Here is a 26363-nt window from a genome sequence, read left to right as displayed (position 1 = left end):
AAGAAAAAATTAACTTTTGACAGCAACAACATTCCAACCACACAGGCTTTTTCCCGATGTCATACCTTATAACTACCTCTCTTGGGAATTCTCATCATGTATCCCAAAAGGAATAAATACCTCAGAGCGTCCTAAAGCAAAAAGTAGCACACATGAGCTCCTCACACTCCCGGGAGGCCTGCACAGCGTGCACTGAGTCTGCAACAAATTCTGCTCAGTGAGAGTCTGCAAACAAAGGTTCAATTGATGAATTGAACTGATTGTAAAGGGAGGTTTTCTAAGCACAGAAGCACAACAAAGAACAAGCAAAAACAATTCTTAAAAAAAACCTGCAAGTTTTATTTAGCATATATGCGACTGATTTCCACCCTGTGGCTTCTCACTTTGATTCGCGTCTGTAGGTTCAGGAAGATGACAATGCACACTCTGCCCTCCCTGAGCCCCCCACAGCAGCTGAGCGCTGCTCCGTGCGCTCAGATCGTCAGGAACTGGATTGCCCGCATGGACTGGAACTGCTCTGCTGCAGATTCAGGAGAGAGAGGCTGGCTGAGGCGTCGTCCCAATTCCATTTCTGTGTGACGAGAAGCGGTTTGTTCCCAACGGGTGCAACAATCCCCAGCTCGCTTCCATGGTGAGTACCGATGGCACACAAATGGCAGCCTGAGGAAATCGTGTTCTGGGCTCTAAGTGGTCGGGACAGGGTCTGATTTTTTGTTTTGCATCTGTATGATGATTAGTACGACAGGGCCCTGATCGATGACATGGCAGCACAGAATTAAAAACTCCTCAATAGGATTACATCGACTTCTAGGAAAAGACAAAAGCCTAGGACCCTTCTGAAATCTATTTTTAATGCGAAGCACACGGATTGTCACTATGCTGTGCCTTCCAGCTTTTCAAAGCAGCTTACCTCTGAAGACCAGAAAACATTTATTTCTACAGAAACAATGGGCAACCCCCAGGCTAATCTCAGCGCTACTGTTTAATAGGGGATCTGCCAGCGTGCCAGTCCAGCTTCAAGTGTGCTTTATTTCAGTCTAACATCCCCTCAAAATTCTTCTCACATCTCCCAACCCTGACATCTTATTTTTCCCTAAAGCTTCTCATCATTAGCAATTTCCAAGTAACATGGTATTTTTACAACATTCAAAAATGTCATGCTGGACTGTGCTAGAGAGTAATTTGCAAATATAAGCTTAGCAAAGTTTGAATTGCCTTGTCCAGAGAAAAAACCTACAAGTGAACACCTACACCTGCCTACAAAGAGCTAACAAGCCCCTGGCAGCTGCCAGCATCAAAGCACAGCGAATGTTTCTAATACAGGGTAAGGATAACAATATCACCTTTTGTTCTCTCCAGCTTGTTTTCCCTGCAGTCATATTTTGCTTCTTATGATTTTTTTAGTCTCTGCATCTTCTTGGACAGCACCGAGCCCGACGACAAGGATACGAGAGTCTTTCCCTGCCGTAGGGAGAGAACCAGGAAAACAGTTAAAATAAGAACAGGGTAGTTTGAAATTCATACTTCCAATGAGAAGCAGCGCCTAACAAACAGAACAAAAGTAAACAAAGCATGGTACCTCCCTGGGGACAGAAGACTTACAAACTCTCCAGGATTTACAATTCTAGCGACCAACCCCTTCAGGACGGCAGCCAAGTGTCCCATGAGGTGGTGCTGCACCAAAGAACCATCTGAGAGGTTCCAAAGAGTGAAACGCACAATATTTTGCAAAGCCGTAAAATCTTGCAAAATAACAAAAATACAATAGATGTAAACTACAGGGTAAGAGTACAAGTGTTCACTTTAAGAGCTGGAACCATCCAGGTGAGCACCTGATAACTGGATCCTCACCAGAGTTTGAACCCTTCAGGACACAGAAGGGTTTTCCCCAGAAATTTCACAGACTGAGTTTTGATACAAGTATACTTGCCAGACCCTCAGAAACATCACCCATTCTCCAGGTGTCTGGAGAGAACTGCAAATGGCTCTCACGTAGTTTGAGCTAGCTCTGTAAGGTCTCAGGGTGAATTTCACCAGATGCAACCAAACTGGGCAACTCCCAGTGGGACAGAAGGAACCCAAAGCTTGGGTTCGCAGAGCTGCAGCAAATACTGAGGAAACAAACATAACAGCGTAAAAAATAATAAACCATCCTTTTTTTTTCTCTTGCTTTTGTTTTTTTCTTATTCAGATCAGCATAGCAATTAAAGAGAAGGTGAAAAACTCACCATTACTGAACATTTCATCATCTGTAGGCTGAGCATCCTTAGCACAGAGGACTCCAAAGTTAAAATTCACCGATCCCTGGGAAATAAAACCAAATATTGTATGATAAACAATCAAACAGCAGACGTAAAAATTTGTTTCCTCTAAGGACTTTCGGGTACGTATGTACCTTTGCATACATCCAACACATTGGAACATACACTTTATACCATCTCCTAATAAGTAAAAATTTACCTTTAAACTTTGATAGTACAGCATAAAATTATGAACTTAAATTGGTGATTTGTTATTATTAAGTTGGTGCCTAAAGTTATTTCTGCTGTCAGGTTCAAAAAAACATTAATTTTTTTTACTGGAATGAGCAATTGATTTCAAAGTCATCACAAGCCCACCAAAACACAAAGCAGTATTCACTGGATGGGTCTGTGAGCTAGAAGTAGTTAGGCTTGTACTTCCCTCTTGCTATTCCAGAACCAATAAATCCTGTCAACAAAACCAGGATCTATAGCCCACTGCTGTGAAAGATTCTACGAGGATGATGGTTTGATTTGTGTTTAGAAGTTTTGATTTGAAATGGCCAGTTCAATGGATAAAGACAGTTTAGGTAGTATTACATTGCTATTATTATTATTTCTATTATTATTTTTACTATTACTACTGCTATTGTTATCATCTGCTACTGGAAGAAACAAACCAGTAGTACCTATACTTAATTACTTTTATTTCCAGGAAATAATAAAGAAAAAGAACCAAACCAAAAAAAGTCACTTCCTACCTTTTATATCAAGGGATGAAAAATTTCTCTTGGGCTCTTCTCCAATTTATCAAGACTCATAGCACTGAAAGGCAAACAAAACAGTGCTTTATAGAAGGGCAAGTGCACATTTCAAGGCTGAACCACCAACTGATTGCAGTGACAGCAGTTACAACATGAATCCTTCCTAGAGCCTCTGTTAAATGGAATGTTCTGTGGAACTGCCGTTTCTTTCCCAAAACACTAACTTCCAACACTTCCTAATAATATTTTGTATTTTAAAACAAAAGAAGTTAGTGAGACTCTGTGCGGAGGTCAGGTTTAAATTTATTTCCTTCTAAAGCACAGAGCTCTGTTCCATCACCCTTCACTTCGGCTCTACACTGAATCGTGGTGAGCATTTGAGGAGTGCTCAATAATCAATTCTATTTCTCTCTTTTTCTAGCTCTCTCTATTCCTAAATCATTCCAGACAAGTCAAATGAAAAATGAAAAAAACAAGTTCAGCATCAAAGTCACACTTTTTCCCGTTGTCTGGTCAAGAACAGGCTCTAAATCCACTTACTGCTGCCTTCAACGATTCAGACTTGCAAAAGCATTCTTACATATTTTACAGGTTTATCATAAAACCCACAGAACGCAAGCTCTGAATTACAGGAAAAGGTACACAGGCAAATATCTAAAGGGATCACTTATTAGTAAATACATACCTTGGTAGAGATCGCACTGAGAACCTTTCTGAGGGACTCTAAGGGACGCATGTTTTCTGAGCACCCTATAAACAAGAAAAGCTAGGATATAGTACAGGACATCCCCACTTTTTCTACATATTCAAATAGTATTTTTAATAAAAACAATTCAGTTAAAAAAGAAGGAAGAAAACCAAGCTAATTTTACTCAGCTGTATTTACTGCCGATTTAGAGAAAAATGCCGGGCAGCGTCGGCCGTTGCGTCACACGTCGCGCCGGCAGCAGGGCCTGCCGGGAGTTGGAGTCTCGGGCTGGTAGCCACTCATGTGCCGCGATAGCCGTTGCGTCACACGCCGCGCCGGCAGCAGGGCCTGCCGGGAGTTGTAGTCTCGGGCTGACAGCCACGGCTCCGTCCCCCGCCACCGGGAGCTGCAGTCCCTCCCGGGCATCAAACGGGTCCTTCGCCCCAGGGCGGGGAAGGACCTGAGGCAGGACCGCTCCTCCCGAATGCCCTCTCTTTTCCCCTCCAACTCTTTTTCTTTTTTTAACGCTGTTTTTCACCCCTTTCCCTTCCCTTCTGCTCTCCTGCTTTCTTTCCTTTCCTTTCCTTTTTTTCCCCTTCCCTTTCCCTTTCCCTTTCTTTTTCTTGTATTTGTAATCTTGGTTTTCCTTCCTAGCTTTAGAATCAAAAAGCAGCAGTAGTAACTTTCAGGCTACCTGGGAGTAAAAAAAACCCCAAAACTATAATGATTGAAAGAAAACTATTTATTCCCTGGGAGCCTGAAATTTTCTACTGCTGCACATGACACAGAGCTTTTTATTCCTTCTTATATACAGTTGATATTTTATACTCGCTTTATACACCGCCCCCTGCCGTCTGCACCGGCGCTCTGCAGGCAGAGTGCTGCGGCGTCGTTCGGTTCTGTTTAAATAAACTCGGCTAAATTAGGCTTGGTTCGGCTTAGGTCTAAAATCGTTTCGGTTCGGCTTTTCGTCTAAATTCGGCTTTTCCGGCTCTTCGGCTGAACTCGGCCCGGTTGGGCTAAAGTCGGTCATATTCGGCTCTTTGTCTAAATGCGGCCAATGTCGGCTACAGTCGGCTATCGGTTACACTCGGCTATCATCGGCTCTTCGTCTCAAGTCGGTTGTGTTCGGCTACACTCGGCTCTTCGGCTCAAGTCGGCTGTGTTCGGCCACACTCGGCTCTTCGTCTCAAGTCGGCTATTTTCGGCTACACTCGGCTCTTCGGGGAAACTCGGCTGTTTTCGGCTACACTCGGCTCTTCGGGGAAACTCGGCTGTTTTCGCCCACACTCGGCTCTTCGGCTCTTCGGAACTATTCGGCCCGGCTCGGCTCCCTCAGGGCGGGAAGGCGCCCGTGAGAGGACTCCGGCACAGCGAGGCGTTTCCCCACATGCCTGTCACAAACCCGCCGAAATACGCCCGCCCGCGGCGCCGCTGAGACCACAGCATGTGTCGGGTACACTTGAAACGTCACAGAAAATACCACCGGGGCCGCGCCGGGGTCGGTATTCCATGCAGGCAGTCCAGTGACACCCACCCCGGTCCTCCACTTCCCCGCCCTTTTCGCCGCCCTGTTGAGAAGGTCAACCAAAAGTCCGCGACATCCGCGACGCGCCCAAGGTGGCGGCCTCTCGGCGCAGGGCTGCAGTACCGCGCTCTGTCCACAAGGCGGCAGCACTGCCGCCCGCCCCAGCCGGGGGCGCAGCGCGCCTCGGGGCTGCGGGCAGGCAAGGTGGCAAAAAAGAACAGGGGCGACCCCCGCCAAAAACTGCTCTGAAATAAATGCCAAAAACCTGCCTCTTACCCCACCAGAATCAAACAAGGCCCCTTGCTTTAAAGCCATGTTTAAATAATTTTTTTATTTCCATTTTTCGTATTTATATTCACATGCATAGCTATAGTGGACATTGATGTAGCATGTAATTTATATAACATTATTCTATTTCTATTATTTATATTTACTTATATTTTGTGCTTTTATAAATATCTTTCCACATTGATTGCATATTTCTATGTCTAAAATTACATTTCTATCATGCTTTCACTATTTAAAATACAAATCCCATCCTAACTAAATAAATACAAAAAAGCTCTATTCTTTTAAACTACATTGAAATATTTTTATATTTATAGCGCTCATGACTATATTCACATTTATATTTGCAGTTTATACTTAAGTATTATATTAATCATTATGTATAACATGTATCCTATTCAAATAAGAGATAAATTATTTTCCTAATTATGTACCATATCTACTGCTACAACTTATTTTTTCTTACATTTTTAATTTTTATATTAACCTTCAGCTATTTATGATCTATTTCTATTCTTAGATTTCTACCTTTATATTATTTGTATTTATAATGTTTATACTAAAACACCTGCTTTTGCCAAATAAAAAAAAAAATCCCCTTTATTTTAAACTACTTAAAAAAACCTAGAGTATATCAATCTGGTATAACATATAACAAATGATAGATATGATAGATGTAAAATTGATATAAATATTGTAGTGTATTATAGGAAATAAATAAAAATCAATATGATCCATAACACAAGTAATACTGTATAAATGTTATATTTATGTTATTTTATATTTCAAATAATTTAACATTTCTTTATATATTTGCATATACTTGACAAACATTTCTATATTTATACTTGGGTTGCGATTTTTTTCTGGGGGTTTTCTGGGTCTTTTCTTGCCCTTCTTCGAATTTTTTTCTGGGTTATTTCTTGTCCATCTTGGGGGTTTTTTCTGGGTTTTTTCTTGCCCATCTTCAGACTTTTTTCTGGTTTTTTTCTTGCCCATCTCAGAGTTTTTTTTTGGGGGTTTTTTTCTGGGTTTTTTTCTTGCCCATCTTGGGTGATTTTCTGGGGTTTTTCTACGTTTTTTTCTTGCCCATCTGGGATTATTTTCTGGGGTTTTTTTCTCGTTGCTTTCTTGCCCATCCTGGGCTTTTTCTGGGTTTTTTTCTTGTCCATCATGTGGTTTTTTTCTGGTTTTTTCCTGCTCATCTTCGTCTGGTTTTCTGGGTTTTAAGCCAAAATCGGTACATATCATGTCAGTTCATGCAATACAACCCGGCTGGGGATTTTTTATTCTAAATTTAACAAGGAGTCGCAAAACCTGGAAAGCAAAAGTCACACACACAAGGTTAAATCCAGTCAGCATGCACTCACACACGCAGAGACGAGCAGACACAGACACAGCCACGTGCTCTCACACACGCTCACACAATCTTTCCACTTAAATGCTCACTGCGGCCCTTACTCGAGATGCTGAAGAACGTGCTGTGACACATCTTCTGGCTGCCGCTCCTTGAGGTAAAATGGCAGATCCTGGGGAAATCAGCAGCCTCGGGGACCTGTGAGACGACAGGAAGGGTCAACGAGTGGCTATCTGACAGCTAGGACTTGTCTCCTCTCTGGACTGATAAATTTTCTACCCAAAATCCAATAGAAGACAGATGTATAGGTACATAGAACATAAGCCACCATAGGCAGATACAATACAAGCCAGGACTTGCAAAAATTCTCTGGAAGATGAATTCTTGCGCCCTATTCCCTTTCAGAAGAAGGAACCTACACAACTACTGCAGTCATCTGAGGAGGTGCATCTGAAAAAAAAGTTAGGACAACAGTCAGACGGTTCAATGAGAACTGAAGAGCTCCAGATATCCTGTGTCCATCTACAAAACCCATCTAGAGTCCAACTACACCCCACACTGCACATTACAAATCCCCGGGCCCTCTCCTATTGCACCAGGCTATGCGGCAGGGCAGAGCAGCTCGGGCACAAATGTGTGCTGAGAGCCGTGACACAGGATGGACAGGACAGGACAGACAATGGGGACACAACACAGACAGAAAATTCTAGGCAAGGAAAATGGCTGCAAGGACTGAGAGAATGCAAAAGGAGATGACCGAGTTCAAACTGATGGTGAGCTGATGAGGCTCAGAGAACCCCGAAGGAAGAAGATGATAACTGAATGATTTCTTCTAAGAACTGCAAAGATGGATGCCTAGGAATCCTACGGTCAGAATCCTCTACCTAACCTCATATTACGCCAAGTCCTAATCCACCAAAATGGATCCAGGTGGGGGCATAGCTGTCCCTACAGCTCAGAACAAGACCTGACAAGGCACCTGACTGGATGCTTCCAAAGAGGTAACTTTTGACTGGGGAGCTCAGACAGGTATCAGAAACTCATATATGGCCTGGGTGCCAGGCCAGGGAATGCAGAGATCAGAGATGCTAACAATGATGCCAGGGGTACTGACAGGGCCCTCCAAAGGTAAAAGACATGGGATACACAAACAACACATAATGCACAACAGACAAGTGACACGAGACACACCGGGACTGCTCTGCCCTGCACACCTCAACACTGTGATCAAAAGTGAGACTTTGCTTTTATGAGGCCTAAGGGGCCACCTCATGAACATCCCCCACCTCCAAAGCTGAATCAAAAACTCCACCCAGTATTTCCCGAAACAGCACCATGACTTCATCCCCACTGTGGGTCGTAGCCCTCTACTTATCTCTCATACAGCTGGGGATGCGGGTCTCGGGTGCAAAGAAAGCTCACCTTGTCAAACGGGAAGGTCCTGCTGGCACCGGGCTGGTGTCTCTGAGACAGCTAGAGTAAAGAGAACCAAACATCAGTGCCTGATCTTGGCACCGCATTGGCCAAAACCCCACCACTCTGCTACTCACCGCGCTCCTAAGAAGGCCCGGCACCTCCTAACCCTGACCCTCTGCCACACGTGGAATGCATCTGCACCTGAAAGAAAGTTAGAACACATGTCAAACATCACCAGGATAACTCACAAGCTGCAAACACCATATGTCAATCTAGGAACAACATCTAGAGCCCAAGTACAGCCCACATTACAAATTTCAACTCCCCAAGGCTCGTCCTATTGCAGCAGGCCATGCGGCAGGGCAGAACAGCTCCGGCAAAAAATGTGTGCACACACCCGTGACACAGAAAGTGACAAACAGGGGGGACATGAAACACGACACATCATGCTTGTGGTGAGGGCCTCGAGGGGAAAAGGCAAAAGGGACCCCAAAGACACACCAGGGAGCACGGCACACCGGACAACAGGACACAGATCGGAGCTGTTCTGCACTGCCCGCCTGAAAGCTGCCATCAAAAGTAGAGCCTCTCCCTTTAGCTGTCCTAAGAGGCCCTTGGAGAAGATTGCTTTCCCCTCTGCTCATTTTTGAATCTGTCCCAAGAACTCCCAATCTGCTACTCCGCCATCTCCAGACCGTGGCCCCCGACTTATCTTTTGGATGATCGGTGAGGGGAATCCACGCTGCACCTGAAATGAGTCTGCCTTGGAGGGCTCTGTGACGGCCTGTGAGCCTCTCGGTCAGCTGCAATAAAGAAAACCAAAACCAAAGTATGAGTCCAGAGTTATGTGGGCCAAATCCCTGCAAGTCAGCTACTTGCCCTCTCCTGAGTGTGCCTGGCTCCTTCAGGCTCCAGCTTCATCCTGATTCCAAGGCTGTGGCCTTCATTAGGAGTGGCACCTGGGTTACAGAAAGGCAAAGTTAAATGGCATTCCTCTGAGTGCAGTGGATCACCTTGTATGCTGTAAGCCATGGGAATGCCTCTGCTAGGCTTCTGAACAGCCTTGTGTGGGGGTGCCCTCAAATAAACACCCTTTCTCACCCTGCTGCTTGCAAACCCCCTCCTAAGAACTCCTAAACTGGATACCTGATCACCCTCCCTCTCCCAGTCACCATCCTCAACTCACCTGAAGCCTCAATCTCAAACATCATCCTTGACACTGGGCAAATCCCTCTTGTGACACGACGAATCTGCTGAAAAATTGTTGTGCTTGAGAGCTGAGCAATAACAGCCAATTCTCTCCACTGCTCACCTTGACTGCTGGCATCCAGATTGACTTCCTGAAAAGAAAGACAAAGAACAGAGCTGTAACACAGTCACCATACACACTTCTGCTGCAGAGACAAATGGGGCCTCACCTGCTCGGGGCAATCCCCTCACCCGGGATGGGGCCCTCTGGCACACATTTAATCCATCTGAATCTGAAAAAAAAGTTAGGACAAGAGTCACACTCTTGTAGGATAACTGATGAGCTCCAGATGCCCTGTGCCCATCCACAGATCCCATTCTAGTGTCCAACTACACCCCACATTACACATTCCAAGACTTCTCATATCGCACCAGGCTGTGCAGCACGGCAGAGCAGCCCCATCCCCAAATGTGTGCAGACACCCGTGACACAGGACAGACAGGACAGACAACAACAGGGGACACAACAGGAAAAGAAATCTCTTGGCAAGGAAAATGGCTGCAAGGACTGAGAGAATGCAAAAGGAGATGAGTGAGCTGAGACCGATGGTGAGCTGATGAGGCTCAGAAAACCCTGGGGGACGAAGATGATAACTGAATGATTAATTCCAAGAACAGCAAAGATGGATGCCTAGGAATCCTACGGTCAAAATCCTCTACCTAACCTCATATTATTACAAGTCCTAATCCACCACAATGGATCCAGGTGGGGGCATAGCTGTCCATACAGCTCAGAACAAGACCTGACAAGGCACCTGACTGGATGCTTCCAAAGAGGTAACTTTTGACTGGGGAGCTCAGACAGGTATCAGAAACTCATATATGGCCTGGGTGCCGGGCCAGGGAATGCAGAGATCAGAGATGCTAACAATGATGCCAGGGGTACTGACAGGGCCCTCCAAAGGTAAAAGACATGGGATACACAAACAACACATAATGCACAACAGACAAGTGACACGAGACACACCGGGACTGCTCTGCCCTGCACACCTCAACACTGTGATCAAAAGTGAGACTTGGCTTTTATGAGGCCTAAGGGGCCACCTCATGAACATCCCCCACCTCCAAAGCTGAATCAAAAACTCCACCCAGTATTTCCCGAAACAGCACCATGACTTCATCCCCACTGTGGGTCGTAGCCCTCTACTTATCTCTCATACAGCTGGGGATGCGGGTCTCGGGTACAAAGAAAGGCCACCTCATCAGATGGGAAGGTCCTGCTGGCATCGGGCTGGTGTCTCTCAGACAGCTAGATTAAAGAGAACCAAACATCAGTACCTGATCTTGGCACCGCATCGGCCAAAACCCCACCACTCAGCTACTCACCGCGCTCCTAAGAAGGCCTGGCACCTCCTAACCCTGACCCTCTGCCACACGTGGAATGCATCTGCACCTGAAAGAAAGTTAGAACATATGTCAAACACCACCAGGGTTACTCACAAGCTGCAAACACCTTATGTCAATCTAGGAATAGCATCTAGAGCCCAAGTACAGCCAACATTACAAATTCCCCCTCCCTATGGTTCGTCTTATTGCAGCAGGCCATGCGGCAGGGAAGAACAGCTCTGGCACAAATCTGTGCACACACCCGTGACACAGAAAGTGACAAACAGGGGGACATGAAACACGACACATCATGCTTGTGGTGAGGGTCTCGAGGGGAGAAGGCAAAAGGGACCCCAAAGACACACTAGGGAACACAGCACACCGGACAACAGGATACAGACCGGAGCTGTTCTGCACTGCCCGCCTGAAAGCTGCCATCAAAAGTAGAGCCTCTCCCTTTAGCTGTCCTAAGAGGCCTTTGGAGAAGATTGCTTTCCCCACTGCCAATTTTTAAATCTGGCCAAAGAACTGCCAACCTGATACTCTCTCATCGTCTCATCTCCAGACCGCGGCCCCCGACTTATCTTTTAGATGATCGGTGAGGGGAATCCACGCTGCACCTGAAATGAGCCTGCCTCGGAGGGCTCTGTGATGGCCTGTGAGCCTCTCGGTCAGCTGCAATAAAGAAAACCAAAACCAAAGTATGAGTCCAGAGTTATGTGGGCCAAATCCCTGCAAGTCAGCTACTTGCCCTCTCCTAAGTGTGCCTGGCTCCTTCAGGCTCCAGCTTCATCCTGATTCCAAGGCTGTGGCCTTTATTAGGAGTGGCACCTGGGTTAGAGAAAGGCAAAGTTAAATGGCATTCCTCTGAGTGCAGTGGATCACCTTGTGTGCTCTAAGACATGGCAATGCCTCTGCTAGGCTTCTGAACAGCCTTGTGTGGGGGTGCCCTCAAATAAACACCTTTTCTCACCCTGCTGCTTGCAAACCCCCTCCTAAGAACTCCTAAACTGGATACCTGATCACCCTCCCTCTCCCAGTCACCATCCTCAACTCACCTGAAGCCTCAATCTCAAACATCATCCTTGACACTGGGCAGATCCCTCTTGTGACACGATGAATCTGCTGAAAAATTGTTGTGCTTGAGAGCTGAGCAATAACAGCCAGTTCTGTCCACTGCTCACCTTGACTGCTGGCATCCAGATTGACATCCTGAAAAGAAAGACAAAGAACAGAGCTGTAACACACTCACCATACACACTTCTGCTGCAGAGACAAATGGGGCCTCACCGGCTCGGGGCAATCCCCTCACCCGGGATGGGGCCCTCTGGCACACATTTAATCCATCTGAATCTGAAAAATAGTTAGGACAAGAGTCACACTGTGGCAGGATAACTGATGAGCTCCAGATGTCCTGTGTCCATCTACAAATCCCATCTAGAGTCCAACTACACCCCACATTACAAACTCCAAGTCTCCAAGACTTCTCCTATCGCACCAGGCTGTGCAGCACGGCAGAGCAGCCCCATCCCAAAAGTGTGCAGACACCCGTGACACAGGACAGGACGTGACAAACAATAGGCACAAGACACAGACAGAAATCTCTTGGCAAGGAAAATGGCTGCAAGGACTGAGAGAATGCAAAAGGAGATGAGTGAGCTGAGACCGATGGTGAGCTGATGAGGCTCAGAGAACTCTGAAGGAAGAAGATGATTACTGAATGATTAATTCCAAGAACAGCAAAGACGGATGCCTAGGAATCCTACAGTCAAAATCCTCTACCTAACCTCGTAATATTACAAGTCCTAATCCACCATAATGGATCCAGGTGGGGCACAGCTGTCCATACAGCTCAGAACAAGACCTGAAAAGACGTCTGACTGGATGCTTCCAAAGAGAGAAGAGAGTCTGATGCCTGTCTGAGCTCGCGAGTCAAAAGCTCTGTGGCCCGGGTGCCAGACCAGGGAATGCAGAGATTACAGACGCTAACAATGATGCCAGGGGTACTGACAGGGCCCTCAAAGGCCTGAGGTAGAAGACAGGAGATACACAAAACAACACACAATGCACAACAGACAAGTGACACGATGCACACGGGGACTGCTCTGCCCTGCACACCTCAGCACTGTGATCAAAAGTGAGACTTGGCTTTCATGGGGCCTAACGAGCCGTTTAATGAACACCCCCCGCTCCAAACTGGACTCAAAAACCCCTCCCAGGAATTCCCAAACAAGCACCATGCCTTCATCCCCACTGTGGGTCGCAGCCCTCTACTTATCTCTCAGACATCTGGGGATGCCAGTCTGTGTCAGGTGCAAAGAAAGGCCACCTCGTCAGCTGGGAAGGTCCTGCTGGCACCGGGCTGGTGTCTCTCAGACAGCTAGATTAAAGAGAACCAAACATCAGGGCCTGATCTTGGCACCGCATCGGCCAAAACCCCACCACTCTGCTACTCACCCCGCTCCTAAGAAGGCCCGGCACCTCCTAACCCTGACCCTCTGCCACACGTGGAATGCATCTGCACCTGAAAGAAAGTTAGAACATATGTCAAACACCACCAGGGTAACTCACAAGCTGCAAACATCTTATGTCAATCTAGGAACAACATCTAGAGCCCAAGTACAGCCCACATTACAAATTCCCCCTCCCTATGGTTCGTCCTACTGCAGGAGGCCATGCGGCAGGGCAGAACATCTCCGGCAAAAAATGTGTGCACACACCCGTGACACAGAACGTGACAAACAGGGGGACATGAAACACGACACATCATGCTTGTGGTGAGGGTCTCGAGGGGAGAAGGCAAAAGGGACCCCAAAGACACACTAGGGAACACAGCACACCGGACAACAGGATACAGACTGGAGCTGTTCTGCACTGCCCGCCTGAAAGCTGCCATCAAAAGTAGAGCCTCTCCCTTTAGCTGTCCTAAAAGGCCTTTGGAGAAGATTGCTTTCCTCTCTGCTCATTTTTGAATCTGTCCCAAAAACTCCCAACCTGCTACTCCACCATCTCCAGGCTGTGGCCCCCGACTTATCTTTTGGATGATCGGTGAGGGGAATCCACGCTGCACCTGAAATGAGTCTGCCTTGGAGGGCTCTGTGATGGCCTGTGAGCCTCTCGGTCAGCTGCAATCAAGAAAACCAAAACCAAAGTATGAGTCCAGAGTTATGTGGGCCAAATCCCTGCAAGTCAGCTACTTGCCCTCTCCTGAGTGTGCCTGGCTCCTTCAGGCTCCAGCTTCATCCTGATTCCAAGGCTGTGGCCTTCATTAGCAGTGGCACCTGGGTTACAGAAAGACAAAGTTAAATGGCATTCCTCTGAGTGCAGTGGATCACCTTGTATGCTGTAAGCCATGGGAATGCCTCTGCTAGGCTTCTGAGACACCTTGGGAGGGGCTCTCAAATAAACAAATAAAGACCCTTTCTCACCCTGCTGCCTGCAAACCCCCTCTCAAGAACTCCTAACTGGATGCCTGCTCACCCTCCCTCTCCCAGTAACCATCCTCAACCCACCTGAAGCCTCAATCTCAAACATCATCCTTGACACTGGGCAGATCCCTCTTGTGACACGATGAATCTGCTGCAAAATTGTTGTGCTTGAGAGCTGAGCAATAACAACCAATTCTCTCCACTGCTCACGTTGACTGCTGGCATCCAGATTTACTTCCTATAAGAAAGACAAAGAACAGCAGTGTAACAGAGTCAGTTGAGAGGTGTAACAGAGTCTGCTGCAGAGGCAAATGGGGCCTCACCTACTCAGGAGAATCCCCACACCTGGCATGGGGCCCTCTGGCACACATTTAATCCATCTGAACCTGAAAAAAAAGTTAGGACAAGAGTCACACTGTGGCAGGATAACTGATGAGCTCCAGATATGATGTGCCCATCTACAAATCCCATCTAGAGTCCAACTACACCCCACATTACAAACTCCAAGTCCCTGGGACTTCTCCTATCGCACCAGGCTGTGCAGCACGGCAGAGCAGCTCGGGCACAAATGTGTGCTGAGAGCCATGACACAGGATAGGACAGACAACGGGGACACAACAGGAACAGAAATCTCTTGGCAAGGAAAACGGCTGCAAGGACTGAGAGAATGCAAAAGGAGATGAGTGAGCTGAGACCGATGGTGAGCTGATGAGGCTCAGAGAACCCTGGAGGAAGAAGATGATTACTGAATGATTTATTCCAAGAACAGCAAAGACTGATGCCTAGGAATCCTACAGTCAAAATCCTCTACCTAACCTCGTAATATTACAAGTCCTAATCCACCATAATGGATCCAGGTGGGGCACAGCTGTCCATACAGCTCAGAACAAGACCTGAAAAGACGTCTGACTGGATGCTTCCAAAGAGAGAAGAGAGTCTGATGCTTGTCTGAGCTCCCTAGTCAAAAGCTCTGTGGCCTGGGCGCCAGGCCAAGGAGTGCAGAGATCACAGAGGCTAACAATGATGCCAGGGTTTCTCACAGGCCCCCCTAAGTGAAAGATATGGCATACGCAAACAACACATAATGCACAATAGACAAGTGACACGATGCACACCGGGACTGCTCTGCCCTGCTGCACACCTCAGCACTGCAATCAAAAGTGAGACTTGGCTTTTATGGGGCCTAAGGGGCCACTTCATGAACACACCACACCCCCCCCCCCCCAAAACTGGACTCAAAATCCCCTCCCAGGAATTCCCAAACCAGCACCCTGCTTTCATCCCCTCTGTGGGTCACAGCCCTCTACTTATCTCTCAGACATCTGGGGATGCTGGTCCCTGTCAGGTGCAAAGAAAGGCCACCTCGTCAGCTGGGAAGGTCCTGCTGGCACTGGGCTGGTGTCTCTCAGACAGCTAGATTAAAGAGAACCAAACATCAGGGCCTGATCTTGGCACCGCATCGGCCAAAACCCCACCACTCAGTTACTCACCGCACTCCTAAGAAGGCCCGACACCTCCTAACTCTGACCCCCTGCCACACATGGAATGCGTCTGCACCTGAAAGAAAGTTACAACATATGCCAAACACCACCAGGATAACTCACAAGCTGCAAACACCTTATGTCAATCTAGGAATAGCATCTAGAGCCCAAGTACAGCCAGCATTACAAATTCCAACGCCCCACGGTTTCTCCTACTGCAGCAGGCCATGCGGCAGGGCAGAACAGCTCCGGCAAAAAATGTGTGCACACACCCGTGACACAGAACGTGGCAAACAGGGGGGACATGAAACACGACACATCATGCTTGTGGTGAGGGTCTCGAGGGGAGAAGGCAAAAGGGACCCCAAAGACACACTAGGGAACACAGAACACTGGACAACACAACACAGACCAGAGCTGTTCTGCACTGCCCGCCTGAAAGCTGCCATCAAAAGGAGAGCCTCTCCCTTTAGCTGTCCTAAGAGGCCCTTGGAGAAGATTGCTTTTCCGGCTGCCAATTTTCAAATCTGCCCCAAGAACTCCCAACCCACTATTCTCTCATCTCCAGGCCAAGGCCCTCGACTTATCTTTTGGATGATCGGTGATGGGAATCCACGCTGCACCTGAAATGAGTCTGCCTCGGAGGGCCTCGTGATGGCCTGTGAGCCTCTCGGTGAGCTACAATAAAGAAAACCAAAACCAAAGTATGAGTCCAGAGTTATGTGGGCCAAATCCCACCAAGGCAGCTACTTGCTCTCTCCTGAGTGTGCCTGGCTCCTTCAGGCTCCAGCTTCATCATGATTCCAAGGCCTTCATTAGGAGTGGCACCTGGGTTAGAGAAAGGCAAAGTTAAATGGCATTCCCCTGAGTGCAGTGGATGACCTTGTGTGCTGTAAGACATGGGAATGCCTCTGCTAGGCTTCTGAGAAGCCTTGTGTGGGGGAGGCCTCAAATAAACAAATAAAGACCCTTTCTCACCCTGCTGCCTGCAAACTCCCTCCCAAGAACTCCTAACTGCTCACCCTCCCTCTCCCAGTCACAATCCTCAACTCACCTGAAGCCTCAATCTCAAACATCATCTTGGACCTTGGGCGGATCCCTCTTGTGACATGATCAATCTGCTGAATAAAATGTTGTGCTTGACACAGCTTGGAATTTCAGGGAGTTGCACTCCTCAATTAAAAAAAAACAAAACAAAACAAAAAAAACCCAACAAAACCAATCCCAAAAACAAACAAAGAAAAAAACCAAACAAACAAAACCCACACAAACAATAAATCCCAAAACACCTAACTCCCCACAGAAACAAAAAAACCACAGAAAACATCAAAAAATCCAAAACCCCCACAAAAACCAACTAAAAACCCCAAAATGAAAACCAAAAAAAACCAAAAATTCCACCAAAAGAAATCCAACCAAAAAAACAACCAGAGCAAAACTACAAATTACAAAAGCACCTTACCACTCCTAAACACAAAACCCAAAATCACAAACCTAAATACTCCCTGTATTCCATGCTGTTTTCTTCACAGAATCTTCCAAGCCTCTGTGCTTTAGATGCCCAGAAACACCTGCTGAAAAGATGCTGAGACGGGCTGAAAAAGCCTCTTCACTGAAATGAGGAGAGCTCTTAACCCAGCACATCCCAGAGAGGGAATGAAGCCCCTCAGCCACGGCTGGGGTTAATATACCCCTGATTGTGCCCGCCTCTCGTTCCCATGGCACCCAGGAAAAGGGAGGGGGCGAATCCCACCAAGCCCTCAGAGCAGCTACAGCTGTTTGGCTCCTCTGACTCACATTCAAGGGCAGTAAAGGGCTTGTTATAGAAGAAAACTTTTCAGAAAAGGAACAGTGCTTTCTTTTTTTGCAACAACTACTTGGAGCAGAAGAACAGAAAACTGGCAAGATATAAAACTTTGTGGTAAGGTTACATAGCTAGATCAATTGGGTAATTGGGTAATTTGCTGTTACCTTACATAATTATTCTGTGTTTAACAAAAGCCATCTAATAAATTCACACCCAAAACTCCAGCAGCCCAGCTGGCCCTACCAAATCTCTATGTTTATGCATACAGTAAACAAAACCAAAATCCCAGTAATACCTATCAGAAGTCTGTGAAAGAAACCTCTTGAAATTGATCCTACCTCAAATACAAAACAACCCATGCAAAGTTAGCTTGACTCAATAAACAATTTACACAGAGCTAATAACACCAAGAAATAAAACAGCACACCATATACCACCAAAGAATACAATAGTGAAGAAAAAAGAAACCACTTTTTTTTTTTTTTTTTAAGCTTTTGCCAGGACTCCAACAACAACTTCTTCTCCTTCTGAAATGTCCCTTCTCCTTCCCAAATTCCTTACAACTTCTGAGTTTACATCCAAGCAAAAAGCAAAATTCGTGCACTTGTGCGTTCGATGCTCCTGCCAGATTCTCTGTTTCCCTCCACATCTTCTTACACTTTCAGTCTTCACTCTGTCCTGCCGTGATGAGTTTGACGGACGAATTGGTAAACGTTAAGAGAGGATTTCCCTGCCTCCCTCCCCAGAGCTGGTTTCCTTAGTGCATTTCACTCAATCCCAGGCCGGCAACGATGCACGCTCACCTCAAGCGTGCAAGGCTCACAGCTGCTCGGCTAAACTCGGCTCTAATCGGCTAAACTCGGCCATTGTCATCTGCATTCGGCTGGACTCGACCCTTCGGCACGGATCGCCTCGCTTCGGCCGAACTCGGAGCCGCTCTCTGCGCTCGGCGCGCCTCGGCTCGCTTCGGCCGAACTCGGAGCCGATCAGTGCGCCCGGCGCGCCTCGGCTCGCTTCGGCCGAACTCGGAGCCGATCAGTGCGCCCGGCGCGGCTCGGCTCGCTTCGGTCGAACTCGGAGCCGCTCTCTGCGCTCGGCGCGCCTCGGCGCTCTTCGGCCGAACTCGGAGCCTCTCTGTGCGCCCGGCGCGCCTCGGCTCGCTTCGGCCGAACTCGGAGCCGCTCTCTGCGCTCGGCGCGGCTCGGCTCTCTTTGGCCGAACTCGGAGCCGCTCTCTGCGCCCGGCGCGGCTCGGCTCTCTTCGGCCCAACTCGGAGCCGCTCTCTCCGCGTTCGGCTGAGCTCGCCTCGGCTCGGCTCCCTGACGGCGGGCAAGCGGCGCCGCCTCACGTTAAACTCGCCCGGCTCGGGGCTCTCCTGCTGCCGCGTCCCGCGGGCGGCCCGGCCATCGCACGGACACGATCGGGAGCGCGGCGTGGCACAGGAGCTCATTGGGCAGTGACCGCACTCGCGCTAATTAGCGCGCACGAGAGCAGCGGGCTCGGTTCGGCTGAGCTCGGCTCCGTTCAGGCAGCCTCGCAAGCCTGGCCTCGGTTCGCTCGAGGCCGTCAGGTTCCGCCGGTCTCGCCTTGGTTCGGCCGAAGGAGGCGTCGTTCGCTCGTGTTTTTACAAATATCTTTCTATATTGACTGTATATTTCTATATTTAATTTTATACTTCTATAATACTTCCATTATTCCAAATAAAAACCCCGTCTCTAACCAAATAAATAAAAAAACCCTTCTTTTAAAGGATACTGAAATATTTTTTATTTATACTTTGTATAATTATACATTCATATTTTAATTTATCGTTTCTTTGGATGTATTACATTAATAATGATATATTATATATATAAAATTTTAAAATAGATTTAAATTATTATTTAAATTATGTATAATATCTACTGCTACAACTAATTTTTTCTGATATTTTAAATTTTTATATTTATCTGTATGTATTTATTATATATTTCTAAACTTAGATTTCTACCTTTATATTATTTGCATTTATAATTTTTACAATCAAAACACTGCCTATTGACCAATAAAGAAAACCCGCTTTATTTAAGTATTTTAAAAATATTTTCATGTTTATAATTCTCATATTTATATTTATAATTTGTTCAATATTACATGAGAACACACCTGCTCCTGCACCGCAGTGGGGCCCCCTCTCCTGGGGACCTTGGGGTGCCCCAACGGCATCAGAGCCCCGAGTCTTCACCCCCTTCTCCTCTATTTAGAAACTACACTGGAACTTTTTTCTGGAAATAAAGACATTACCTAAATCCTCTCCCCGTGTCCTAGACAGATGGATATTCAGTTATTAGTTGGCTGGGCAGCAGTTTCTTAAATAGAATGATAAACAAGATGTGAACATTTCAGCTACAAGCAAATAGGCAAATCTGAACAAGGTACTGGTGGGCGACCACTGAAGTTATTTTGAAGGAATTTTTTAAACAATAAAATATTGATACCACAAAAATAAAGCAAAAAGCTAACTACTGGCTAAGAAAAAATTAACTTTTGACAGCAACAACATTCCAACCACACAGGCTTTTTCCCGATGTCATACCTTATAACTACCTCTCTTGGGAATTCTCATCATGTATCCCAAAAGGAATAAATACCTCAGAGCGTCCTAAAGCAAAAAGTAGCACACATGAGCTCCTCACACTCCCGGGAGGCCTGCACAGCGTGCACTGAGTCTGCAACAAATTCTGCTCAGTGAGAGTCTGCAAACAAAGGTTCAATTGATGAATTGAACTGATTGTAAAGGGAGGTTTTCTAAGCACAGAAGCACAACAAAGAACAAGCAAAAACAATTCTTAAAAAAAACCTGCAAGTTTTATTTAGCATATATGCGACTGATTTCCACCCTGTGGCTTCTCACTTTGATTCGCGTCTGTAGGTTCAGGAAGATGACAATGCACACTCTGCCCTCCCTGAGCCCCCCACAGCAGCTGAGCGCTGCTCCGTGCGCTCAGATCGTCAGGAACTGGATTGCCCGCATGGACTGGAACTGCTCTGCTGCAGATTCAGGAGAGAGAGGCTGGCTGAGGCGTCGTCCCAATTCCATTTCTGTGTGACGAGAAGCGGTTTGTTCCCAACGGGTGCAACAATCCCCAGCTCGCTTCCATGGTGAGTACCGATGGCACACAAATGGCAGCCTGAGGAAATCGTGTTCTGGGCTCTAAGTGGTCGGGACAGGGTCTGATTTTTTGTTTTGCATCTGTATGATGATTAGTACGACAGGGCCCTGATCGATGACATGGCAGCACAGAATTAAAAACTCCTCAATAGGATTACATCGACTTCTAGGAAAAGACAAAAGCCTAGGACCCTTCTGAAATCTATTTTTAATGCGAAGCACACGGATTGTCACTATGCTGTGCCTTCCAGCTTTTCAAAGCAGCTTACCTCTGAAGACCAGAAAACATTTATTTCTACAGAAACAATGGGCAACCCCCAGGCTAATCTCAGCGCTACTGTTTAATAGGGGATCTGCCAGCGTGCCAGTCCAGCTTCAAGTGTGCTTTATTTCAGTCTAACATCCCCTCAAAATTCTTCTCACATCTCCCAACCCTGACATCTTATTTTTCCCTAAAGCTTCTCATCATTAGCAATTTCCAAGTAACATGGTATTTTTACAACATTCAAAAATGTCATGCTGGACTGTGCTAGAGAGTAATTTGCAAATATAAGCTTAGCAAAGTTTGAATTGCCTTGTCCAGAGAAAAAACCTACAAGTGAACACCTACACCTGCCTACAAAGAGCTAACAAGCCCCTGGCAGCTGCCAGCATCAAAGCACAGCGGATGTTTCTAATACAGGGTAAGGATAACAATATCACCTTTTGTTCTCTCCAGCTTGTTTTCCCTGCAGTCATATTTTGCTTCTTATGATTTTTTTAGTCTCTGCATCTTCTTGGACAGCACCGAGCCCGACGACAAGGATACGAGAGTCTTTCCCTGCCGTAGGGAGAGAACCAGGAAAACAGTTAAAATAAGAACAGGGTAGTTTGAAATTCATACTTCCAATGAGAAGCAGCGCCTAACAAACAGAACAAAAGTAAACAAAGCATGGTACCTCCCTGGGGACAGAAGACTTACAAACTCTCCAGGATTTACAATTCTAGCGACCAACCCCTTCAGGACGGCAGCCAAGTGTCCCATGAGGTGGTGCTGCACCAAAGAACCATCTGAGAGGTTCCAAAGAGTGAAACGCACAATATTTTGCAAAGCCGTAAAATCTTGCAAAATAACAAAAATACAATAGATGTAAACTACAGGGTAAGAGTACAAGTGTTCACTTTAAGAGCTGGAACCATCCAGGTGAGCACCTGATAACTGGATCCTCACCAGAGTTTGAACCCTTCAGGACACAGAAGGGTTTTCCCCAGAAATTTCACAGACTGAGTTTTGATACAAGTATACTTGCCAGACCCTCAGAAACATCACCCATTCTCCAGGTGTCTGGAGAGAACTGCAAATGGCTCTCACGTAGTTTGAGCTAGCTCTGTAAGGTCTCAGGGTGAATTTCACCAGATGCAACCAAACTGGGCAACTCCCAGTGGGACAGAAGGAACCCAAAGCTTGGGTTCGCAGAGCTGCAGCAAATACTGAGGAAACAAACATAACAGCGTAAAAAATAATAAACCATCCTTTTTTTTTCTCTTGCTTTTGTTTTTTTCTTATTCAGATCAGCATAGCAATTAAAGAGAAGGTGAAAAACTCACCATTACTGAACATTTCATCATCTGTAGGCTGAGCATCCTTAGCACAGAGGACTCCAAAGTTAAAATTCACCGATCCCTGGGAAATAAAACCAAATATTGTATGATAAACAATCAAACAGCAGACGTAAAAATTTGTTTCCTCTAAGGACTTTCGGGTACGTATGTACCTTTGCATACATCCAACACATTGGAACATACACTTTATACCATCTCCTAATAAGTAAAAATTTACCTTTAAACTTTGATAGTACAGCATAAAATTATGAACTTAAATTGGTGATCTGTTATTATTAAGTTGGTGCCTAAAGTTATTTCTGCTGTCAGGTTCAAAAAAACATTAATTTTTTTTACTGGAATGAGCAATTGATTTCAAAGTCATCACAAGCCCACCAAAACACAAAGCAGTATTCACTGGATGGGTCTGTGAGCTAGAAGTAGTTAGGCTTGTACTTCCCTCTTGCTATTCCAGAACCAATAAATCCTGTCAACAAAACCAGGATCTATAGCCCACTGCTGTGAAAGATTCTACGAGGATGATGGTTTGATTTGTGTTTAGAAGTTTTGATTTGAAATGGCCAGTTCAATGGATAAAGACAGTTTAGGTAGTATTACATTGCTATTATTATTATTTCTATTATTATTTTTACTATTACTACTGCTATTGTTATCATCTGCTACTGGAAGAAACAAACCAGTAGTACCTATACTTAATTACTTTTATTTCCAGGAAATAATAAAGAAAAAGAACCAAACCAAAAAAAGTCACTTCCTACCTTTTATATCAAGGGATGAAAAATTTCTCTTGGGCTCTTCTCCAATTTATCAAGACTCATAGCACTGAAAGGCAAACAAAACAGTGCTTTATAGAAGGGCAAGTGCACATTTCAAGGCTGAACCACCAACTGATTGCAGTGACAGCAGTTACAACATGAATCGTTCCCAGAGCCTCTGTTAAATGGAATGTTCTGTGGAACTGCCGTTTCTTTCCCAAAACACTAACTTCCAACACTTCCTAATAATATTTTGTATTTTAAAACAAAAGAAGTTAGTGAGACTCTGTGCGGAGGTCAGGTTTAAATTTATTTCCTTCTAAAGCACAGAGCTCTGTTCCATCACCCTTCACTTCGGCTCTACACTGAATCGTGGTGAGCATTTGAGGAGTGCTCCATAATCAATTCTATTTCTCTCTTTTTCTAGCTCTCTCTATTCCTAAATCATTCCAGACAAGTCAAATGAAAAATGAAAAAAACAAGTTCAGCATCAAAGTCACACTTTTTCCCGTTGTCTGGTCAAGAACAGGCTCTAAATCCACTTACTGCTGCCTTCAACGATTCAGACTTGCAAAAGCATTCTTACATATTTTACAGGTTTATCATAAAACCCACAGAACGCAAGCTCTGAATTACAGGAAAAGGTACACAGGCAAATATCTAAAGGGATCACTTATTAGTAAATACATACCTTGGTAGAGATCGCACTGAGAACCTTTCTGAGGGACTCTAAGGGACGCATGTTTTCTGAGCACCCTATAAACAAGAAAAGCTAGGATATAGTACAGGACATCCCCACTTTTTCTACATATTCAAATAGTATTTTTAATAAAAACAATTCAGTTAAAAAAGAAGGAAGAAAACCAAGCTAATTTTACTCAGCTGTATTTACTGCCGATTTAGAGAACAATCCCGGGCAGCGTCGGCCGTTGCGGCACACGTCGCGCCGGCAGCAGGGCCTGCCGGGAGTTGGAGTCTCGGGCTGGTAGCCACTCATGTGCCGCGATAGCCGTTGCGTCACACGCCGCGCCGGCAGCAGGGCCTGCCGGGAGTTGTAGTCTCGGGCTGACAGCCACGGCTCCGTCCCCCGCCACCGGGAGCTGCAGTCCCTCCCGGGCATCAAACGGGTCCTTCGCCCCAGGGCGGGGAAGGACCTGAGGCAGGACCGCTCCTCCCGAATGCCCTCTCTTTTCCCCTCCAACTCTTTTTCTTTTTTTAACGCTGTTTTTCACCCCTTTCCCTTCCCTTCCCTTCTGCTCTCCTGCTTTCTTTCCTTTCCTTTTTTTCCCCTTCCCTTTCCCTTTCTTTTTCTTGTATTTGTAATCTTGGTTTTCCTTCCTAGCTTTAGAATCAAAAAGCAGCAGTAGTAACTTTCAGGCTACCTGGGAGTAAAAAAAACCCCAAAACTATAATGATTGAAAGAAAACTATTTATTCCCTGGGAGCCTGAAATTTTCTACTGCTGCACATGACACAGAGCTTTTTATTCCTTCTTATATACAGTTGATATTTTATACTCGCTTTATACACCGCCCCCTGCCGTCTGCACCGGCGCTCTGCAGGCAGAGTGCTGCGGCGTCGTTCGGTTCTGTTTAAATAAACTCGGCTAAATTAGGCTTGGTTCGGCTTAGGTCTAAAATCGTTTCGGTTCGGCTTTTCGTCTAAATTCGGCTTTTCCGGCTCTTCGGCTGAACTCGGCCCGGTTGGGCTAAAGTCGGTCATATTCGGCTCTTTGTCTAAATGCGGCCAATGTCGGCTACAGTCGGCTATCGGTTACACTCGGCTATCATCGGCTCTTCGTCTCAAGTCGGCTGTGTTCGGCTACACTCGGCTCTTCGGCTCAAGTCGGCTGTGTTCGGCCACACTCGGCTCTTCGTCTCAAGTCGGCTATTTTCGGCTACACTCGGCTCTTCGGCTCAAGTCGGCTGTGTTCGGCCACACTCGGCTCTTCGTCTCAAGTCGGCTATTTTCGGCCACACTCGGCTCTTCGGTGAAACTCGGCTGTTTTCGGCTACACTCGGCTCTTCGGGGAAACTCGGCTGTTTTCGCCCACACTCGGCTCTTCGGCTCTTCGGAACTATTCGGCCCGGCTCGGCTCCCTCAGGGCGGGAAGGCGCCCGTGAGAGGACTCCGGCACAGCGAGGCGTTTCCCCACATGCCTGTCACAAACCCGCCGAAATACGCCCGCCCGCGGCGCCGCTGAGACCACAGCATGTGTCGGGTACACTTGAAACGTCACAGAAAATACCACCGGGGCCGCGCCGGGGTCGGTATTCCATGCAGGCAGTCCAGTGACACCCACCCCGGTCCTCCACTTCCCCGCCCTTTTCGCCGCCCTGTTGAGAAGGTCAACCAAAAGTCCGCGACATCCGCGACGCGCCACTCCCAAGGTGGCGGCCTCTCGGCGCAGGGCTGCAGTACCGCGCTCTGTCCACAAGGCGGCAGCACTGCCGCCCGCCCCAGCCGGGGGCGCAGCGCGCCTCGGGGCTGCGGGCAGGCAAGGTGGCAAAAAAGAACAGGGGCGACCCCCGCCGAAAACTGCTCTGAAATAAATGCCAAAAACCTGCCTCTTACCCCACCAGAATCAAACAAGGCCCCTTGCTTTAAAGCCATGTTTAAATAAATTTTTTATTTCCATTTTTCGTATTTATATTCACATGCATAGCTATAGTGGACATTGATGTAGCATGTAATTTATATAACATTATTCTATTTCTATTATTTATATTTACTTATATTTTGTGCTTTTATAAATATCTTTCCACATTGATTGCATATTTCTATGTCTAAAATTACATTTCTATCATGCTTTCACTATTTAAAATACAAATCCCATCCTAACTAAATAAATACAAAAAAGCTCTATTCTTTTAAACTACATTGAAATATTTTTATATTTATAGCGCTCATGACTATATTCACATTTATATTTGCAGTTTATACTTAAGTATTATATTAATCATTATGTATAACATGTATCCTATTCAAATAAGAGATAAATTATTTTCCTAATTATGTACCATATCTACTGCTACAACTTATTTTTTCTTACATTTTTAATTTTTATATTAACCTTCAGCTATTTATGATCTATTTCTATTCTTAGATTTCTACCTTTATATTATTTGTATTTATAATGTTTATACTAAAACACCTGCTTTTGCCAAATAAAAAAAAAAATCCCCTTTATTTTAAACTACTTAAAAAAACCTAGAGTATATCAATCTGGTATAACATATAACAAATGATAGATATGATAGATGTAAAATTGATATAAATATTGTA

The 26363-nt window shown here is 46.0% G+C and overlaps 2 long non-coding RNA genes across 3 annotated transcripts; both read right to left on the bottom strand.

The window, feature by feature from the left end:
- Nucleotides 1–335: 335 nt before the first annotated feature.
- Nucleotides 336–2304, bottom strand: LOC131569622 (uncharacterized). Its single transcript, XR_009275808.1, has 3 exons — nt 2229–2304; nt 1344–2111; nt 336–749 (listed from the first exon to the last, which is right to left on the bottom strand). It is a non-coding gene; the product is annotated as an uncharacterized LOC131569622 (long non-coding RNA).
- An 18112-nt stretch (nt 2305–20416) lies between these two features.
- LOC131569620 (uncharacterized) lies at nt 20417–22385 on the bottom strand. 2 transcript variants are annotated; one of them, XR_009275806.1, is made up of 3 exons: nt 22310–22385; nt 21425–22192; nt 20417–20830 (listed from the first exon to the last, which is right to left on the bottom strand). It is a non-coding gene; the product is annotated as an uncharacterized LOC131569620 (long non-coding RNA). The 2 variants fall into 2 exon arrangements; XR_009275807.1 differs by having other exon boundaries at nt 20417–20741.
- Nucleotides 22386–26363: the final 3978 nt, after the last annotated feature.

The sequence above is a fragment of the Ammospiza caudacuta genome, chromosome 30 (assembly GCF_027887145.1).
Source record: "Ammospiza caudacuta isolate bAmmCau1 chromosome 30, bAmmCau1.pri, whole genome shotgun sequence".
Taxonomy (NCBI): domain Eukaryota; kingdom Metazoa; phylum Chordata; class Aves; order Passeriformes; family Passerellidae; genus Ammospiza; species Ammospiza caudacuta.
This window is presented reverse-complemented; position numbering and strand designations above follow the sequence as displayed.